Raw genomic sequence first — 7,074 nt, forward strand, 5'->3', positions numbered from 1 at the left:
ACCACTCTCTCAGAACCTAGAGTATGAACAATACAGAGTTAGACTGACCACTCTCTCAGAACCTAGAGTATGAACAATACAGAGCTAGACTGACCACTCTCTCAGAACCTAGAGTATGAACAACACAGTTAGACTGACCACTCTCTCAGAACCTAGAGTATGAACAATACAGTTACACTGACCACTCTCTCAGAACCTAGAGTATGAACAACACAGTTAGACTGACCACTTTCTCAGAACTTAGAGTATGAACAATACAGTTACACTGACCACTCTCTCAGAACCTAGAGTATGAACAATACAGTTAGACTGGATACTCTCTAAGAACCTAAAGTATGAACAACACACAGAATCAGTCCTACCCCTTACACGGTGGTCAGAGTTGTTAGAGCAGTAGTCTCTTACTTTGGGGTGGTCAGTGGGTTGCTGTCCACCCATTTCCAGGTCCCCTCAGTAACAGTGTCAGTCAGACCAATCCAGAAACCCTTGTTGGGGTTGAAGAGAAACTCCTGTTGGTGAGAAAGAGCTGATATTGTCAACTACTATAGACTACATGTGTTAAATACTGGAAGATACATTACTGACCAAGGGATGTTTGATCATAACCCCCCCGCCATATCTCTCTCTCTTTCTCTCTCACCTGTTCCTTATCCCTGTTGATGATCACCAGGTCTGCTCCTCTCTCCAGACAGTCATCTTTGCTCTCCTCCCAGGTTTTAGTCTCAGTAGACAGGAAGTACCAACTGGATTCAAACTTCTCCCAGTCTTTAGGGCAGGTTTGTTCTACAAGACGAAAACATGAATTTCCATCTTATTATTCTGCACCTATAATTTTAGAATACAAACACAAGTTGACTGCATATTAGATATGTGATGTTATGATCATTTATTTGGTAAACTCACTCAGATTAGAGAACTTTCTCATGAGATCATTTTTCTCTTTCTGTTGCTGGTCTCTCTCTTTAGTCAGGGTGTTACTGCTGGTCTGTAGCTGGTCTCTCTCTTTAGTCAGCTTGTTGTAACTGGTCTGTAGCTGGTCTCTCTCTTTAGTCAGAAGGCTGTAACTGGTCTGTAGCTGGTCTCTCTCTTTAGTCAGAAGGCTGTAACTGGTCTGTAGCTGGTCTCTCTCTTTAGTCAGCTTGTTGTAACTGGCCTGTAGCTGGTCTCTCTCTGTTGAGTCGTGATGACCAATGACTCCATCTGTAAAAGGGAAAAGTTAATCAAACATGTAACTACCACACCATTGATGATTAAGGATGATTAAGGATGATTAAGGATGATTAAGTATGCTACTTAAGTCTCAGTGACAAAATACTAAACTTACAGTAGACAGACAGGCCTATGATCCCAGTCAGTAGGAGAACAGACAGCAGCCCCAGACACACTGCAGCAACTCCAGAGGGTCTCTTCCACTACTGGAAATGTACTGAATCACAAATTATTAAAGTATGGTATTTGGTAATGTGTTTTACTGTATCATCCACGATTGGGACAAATAAATAAAATAAAATTGTATTTGTCACATGCGCCATATCCAACAGGTGTTTTAAGAAAAATACAAAAAAATGAAAATAAATAAAAGTAACAAATAATTAAAGAGCAGCAGTAAAATACCAATAGCAGGGCTTTATACAGGTGGTACCAGTACAGAGTCAGTGTGCGGGAGCACTGGTGTCAAGGTAATTGAGGTAATATGTACATGTAGGTAGAGTTATTAAAGTGACTATGCATAGATAATAAACAGAGTAGCAGCAGGGTAAAAGAGGGGGGGACAATGCAAATAGTCTGGGTAGACATTTGATTAGATGTTCAGGAGTCTTATGGCTTGGGGGTAGAAACTGTTTATAAGCCTCTAGGACCTAGACTTAGGCACTCTGGTACTGCTTGCCATGTGATAGCAGAGAGAACAGTCTATGACTAGGGTGGCTGGAGTCTTTGACAATGTTTAGGGCCTTCCTCTGACACCGCCTGGTATAGAGGTCCTGGATGGCAGGAAGTTTGGCCCAGTGATGTACTGGGCTGTATGCACTACCCTTTGTAGTGCCTTGCTGTCGGAGGCCGAGCAGTTGCCATAACAGGCAGTGGTGCAACCAGTCAGGATGCTCTCGGTGGTGCAGCTGTAGAACCTTTTGAGGATCTGAGGATCCATGCCAAATGTTTTCAGTCTGTTGTGCCCTCTCTTCAGGTTTTTTTGTGCCCTCTTCACGACCATCTTGGTGTGTTTGGACCATGTAAGTTTGTTGGTGATGTGGACACCAAAGAACTTGAAACTCTCAACCTGCTCCACTACAGCCCCATCGATGAGAACAGGGGCATGCTCGGTCCTCCTTTTCCTGTAGTCCGCGATCATCTCCTTTGTCTTGATCACGTTGAGGGAGAGGTTGTTGTCCTTGCACCACATGGCCAGGTCTCTGACCTCCTCCCTATAGGCTGCCTCGTCATTGTCGGTGATCAGGCATACCACTGTTGTGTCATTGGCAAACTTAATGATGGTGTTGGAGTCATGCCTGGCCATGCAGTCATGAGTGAACAGGGAGTACAGGAGGGTACTGAGCACGCACCCCTGATGGGCCCCCGTGTTGAGGATCAGCATGGCGGATGTGTTGTTACCTACCCTTACCACCTGGGGGCCGCCCATCAGGAAGTCCAGGATCCAGTTGCAGAGGGAGGTGTTTAGTCCCAGGTTCCTTAGCTTATTGATGAGCGTTGAGGGTACTATGGTGTTGAACACTGATCTGTAGTCAAGGAATAGCATTCTCACATAGGTGTTCCTTTTGTCCAGGTGGGAAAGGGCAGTGTGGAGTGCAATAGAGATTGCATCATCTGTGGATTTGTTTGGGCGATATGCAAATTGGAGTGGGTCTTGGGTTTCTGGGATAATGGTGTTGATGTGAGCCATTACCGGCCTTCCACTAACTGTTGCTATGGGTCGGTAGTCATTTAGGCAGGTTACCTTAGTGTTCTTGGGCACAGGGACTATGGTGGTCTGCTTAAAACATGATGGGATTACAGACTCAGACAGGGAGAGGTTGAAAATGTAAGTGAAGACACTTGCAATTTGGTCAGCACATGCTCAGAGTACACGTCCTGGTAATCCGTCTGGCCCTGCGGCCTTGTGAATGTTGACCTGTCTAAAGGTCTTACTCACATCGGCTAAGGAGAGCGTGATCACACAGTCGTCCAGAACAAAGCCATATTACTACATGGTAATCTCACCTGTTTAGTGTGTGCGTGTGCATGTGCGTGTGCGTGCGTGCGTGTGTGTGTGTGTGTGTAATCTTACCTGAAGCAACAACTCCATCTCTTGAACTGGGCTTGAAGGCTCTTACATTGGAATATAATTGGCCATCAATCTCTGTGTTCTTCATTGCATCAGGCTCATTGTCTTCAAATCCATCTGAGTTTTCATAGACTCCCTCTGACATCTTAACACACTTGTGGTGAAATACAGTAACTTCTACTTCTAACCTCAACTCAAATATACGTCTATAGCTGTGTCTTCTCCCCGCAAAGTCCTGCGTCTGTGTGACTTTAGGTAGTGAAACTCTTTATCAGTCAACCACAGTGAAGGGGAAATTGTGAAATTACCACAACCCTGGCCACTACGTGACTCCCACCATCCTTAGTGTGATAATATAATACATGATATGACTCCCACCAGTCTTAGTGTGATAATATAATACATGATATGACTCCCACCAGTCTTAGTGTGATAATATAATACATGATATGACTCCCACCAGTCTTATTGTGATAATATAATACATGATATGACTCCCACCAGTCTTAGTGTGATAATATAATACATGATATGACTCTCACCAGTCTTAGTGTGATAATATAATACATGATATGACTCCCACCAGTCTTAGTGTGATAATATAATACATGATATGACTCCCACCAGCCTTAGTTTGATAATATAATACATGATATGACTCCCACCAGCCTTAGTTTGATAATATAATACATGATATGACTCCCACCAGTCTTAGTGTGATAATATAATACATGATATGACACCCACCAGCCTTAGTTTGATTATAAACTGCTCAAAAAAATAAAGGGAACACTTAAACAACACATCCTAGATCTTAATGAATGAAACAATGTTATGATATACTTTTTTCTTTACATAGTTGAATGTGCTGACAACAAAATCACACAAAAATAATCAATGGAAATCCAATTTATCAACCCATGGAGGTCTGGATTTGGAGTCACACTCAAAATTAAAGTGGAAAACCACACTACAGGCTGATCCAACTTTGGTGTAATGTCCTTAAAACAAGTTAAAATGAGGCTCAGTAGTGTGTGTGGCCTCCACGTGCCTGTATGACCTCCCTACAATGCCTGGGCATGCTTCTGATGAGGTGGCGGATGGTCTCCTGAGGGATCTCCTCCCAGACCTGGACTAAAGCATCCGCCAACTCCTGGACAGTCTGTGGTGCAACGTGGCGTTGGTGGATGGAGCGAGACATGATGTCCCAGAGGTGCTCAATTGGATTCAGGTCTGGGAAATGGGCGTGCCAGTCCATAGCATCAATGCCTTCCTCTTGCAGGAACTGCTGACACACTCCAGCCACATGAGGTCTAGCATTGTCTTGCATTAGGAGGAACCCAGGGCCAACCGCACCAGCATATGGTCTCACAAGGGGTCTGAGGATCTCATTTCGGTACCTAATGGCAGTCAGGCTACCTCTGACGAGCACATGGAGGGCTGTGCGGCCCCCCAAAGAAATGCCACCCCACACCATGACTGACCCACCGCCAAACCGATCATGCTGGAGGATGTTGCAGGCAGCAGAACGTTCTCCACGGCATCTCCAGACTCTGTCACGTCTGTCACATGTGCTCAGTGTGAACCTGCTTTCATCTGTGAAGAGCACAGGGCGCCAGTGGCGAATTTGCCAATGTTGGTGTTCTCTGGCAAATGCCAAACATCCTGCACGGTGTTGGGCTGTAAGCACAACCCCCATCTGTGGACGTCGGGCCCTCATACCACCCTCATGGAGTCTGTTTCTGACCGTTTGAGCAGACACATGCACATTTGTGGCCTGCTGGAGGTCATTTTGCAGGGCTCTGGCAGTGCTCCTCCTGCTCCTCCTTGCACAAAGGTGGATGTAGCGGTCCTGCTGCTGGGTTGTTGCCCTCCTACGGCCTCCTCCACGTCTCCTGATGTACTGGCCTGTCTCCTGGTAGCACCTCCATGCTCTGGACACTACGCTGAAAGACACAGCAAACCTTCTTGCCACAGCTCGCATTGATGTGCCATCCTGGATGAGCTGCACTACCTGAGCCACTTGTGTGGGTTGTAGACTCCGTCTCATGCTACCACTAGAGTGAAAGCACCGCCAGCATTCAAAAGTGACCAAAACATCAGCCAGAAAGCATAGGAACTGAGAAGTGGTCTGTGGTCCCCACCTGCAGAACCACTCCTTTATTGGGGGTGTCTTGCTAATTGCCTATAATTTCCACCTGTTGCCTATTCCATTTGCACAACAGCATGTGAAATTTATTGTCAATCAGTGTTGCTTCCTAAGTGGACAGTTTGATTTCACAGAAGTGTGATTGACTTGGAGTTACATTGTGTTGTTTAAAACTTCTTACATCTAGATGTTCTGCTAGCGGAACACCGCTCCAATATCCAATGATAGGGCGTGGTGCGAATTACAAATTCCTCAAAAATCCCAAAACTTCCATTTTTCAAACATATGACTATTTTACACCATTTTAAAGACAAGACTCTCCTTTATCTAATCACATTGTCCGATTTCAAAAAGGCTTTACAACGAAAGCAAAACATTAGATTATGTCAGGAGAGTACCCAGCCAGAAATAATCACACACCCATTTTTCAAGCTAGCATATAATGTCACAAAAACCAAAACCACAGCTAAATGCAGCACTAACCTTTGATGATCTTCATCAGATGACACTCCTAGGACATTATGTTATACAATACATGCATGATTTGTTCAATCAAGTTCATATTTATATCAAAAAACAGCTTTTTACATTAGCATGTGACGTTCAGAACTAGCATACCCTTCCGGTGAATTTACTAAATTACTCACGATAAACATAACACAAAAAACACAAAAAACATAACAATTGTTTTAAGATTTATAGATACAGAACTCCTTTATGCAATCGCGGTGACCGATTTTAAAATAGCTTTTCGGTGGAAGCACATATTTTGCAATATTCTGAGTAGATAGCCCAGCCATCACGGGTAGCTATTTAGACACCCACCAAGTTTAGCCCTGACCAAACTCCGATTTACTATTAGAAAAGTTTGATTACCTTTGGTTTTCTTCGTCAGAATGCACTCCCAGGACTGCTACTTCAATAACAAATGTTGGTTTGGTTCAAAATAATCCATAGTTATATCCAAATAGCGGCGTTTTGTTCGTCTGTTCAAGACACTATCCGAAGTGTAAATAAGGGTCACGCGCACGACGCATTTCGTGACAAAATATTTCTAAATATTCCATTACCGTACTTCGAAGCATGTCAACCGCTGTTTAAAATCAATTTTTATGCCATTTTTCTCGTAAAAAAGCGATAAATTTCCGACCGGGAAAGCGTGTTTATGTACAAAAGAGAGAGAAAATAAAAGCATGGGATTCCCTCGTGCACGAGCCTGAGTCTCATAGTACTGTGACTGGCCACTATCCAAACGCGCTAATGTTTTTCAGCCAGGGGCTGCCTCGATATCATTCAGCTTTTTGCCGCCTTCTGAGAGCCCATGGGAGCCGTTGGAAGTGTCACGTAACAGCAGAGACCCCCTGTATTGGATAGAGATAATCAAGAAGGCCAAGAAATGGTCAGACAGTGTACTTCCTGTACATAATCTTCTCAGGTTTTGTCCTGCCAAATGAGTTCTGTTATACTCACAGACACCATTCAAACAGTTTCAGAAACTTTGGAGTGTTTTCTATCCAAAGCTAATAATTATATGCATATTCTAGTTTCTGGGCAGGAGTAATAATCAGATTAAATTGGGTACTTTTTTATCCGGCCGTGAAAACACTGCCCCCTAGCCATAACAGGTTAATGTCCTAAAGGTTTG

The 7,074-nt window shown here is 43.9% G+C and overlaps 1 long non-coding RNA gene across 1 annotated transcript; it reads right to left on the minus strand.

Annotated features, from left to right (window-relative positions):
* Positions 1–1,125: 1,125 nt before the first annotated feature.
* LOC115191150 (uncharacterized) lies at positions 1,126–3,525 on the minus strand. The gene is made up of 3 exons (XR_003877545.1): positions 3,284–3,525; positions 1,325–1,426; positions 1,126–1,200 (listed from the first exon to the last, which is right to left on the minus strand). It is a non-coding gene; the product is annotated as an uncharacterized LOC115191150 (long non-coding RNA).
* Between the last annotated feature and the right edge of the window lie 3,549 nt (positions 3,526–7,074).

Source organism: Salmo trutta, unplaced genomic scaffold (assembly GCF_901001165.1).
Source record: "Salmo trutta unplaced genomic scaffold, fSalTru1.1, whole genome shotgun sequence".
Classification (NCBI taxonomy): Eukaryota; Metazoa; Chordata; class Actinopteri; order Salmoniformes; family Salmonidae; genus Salmo; species Salmo trutta.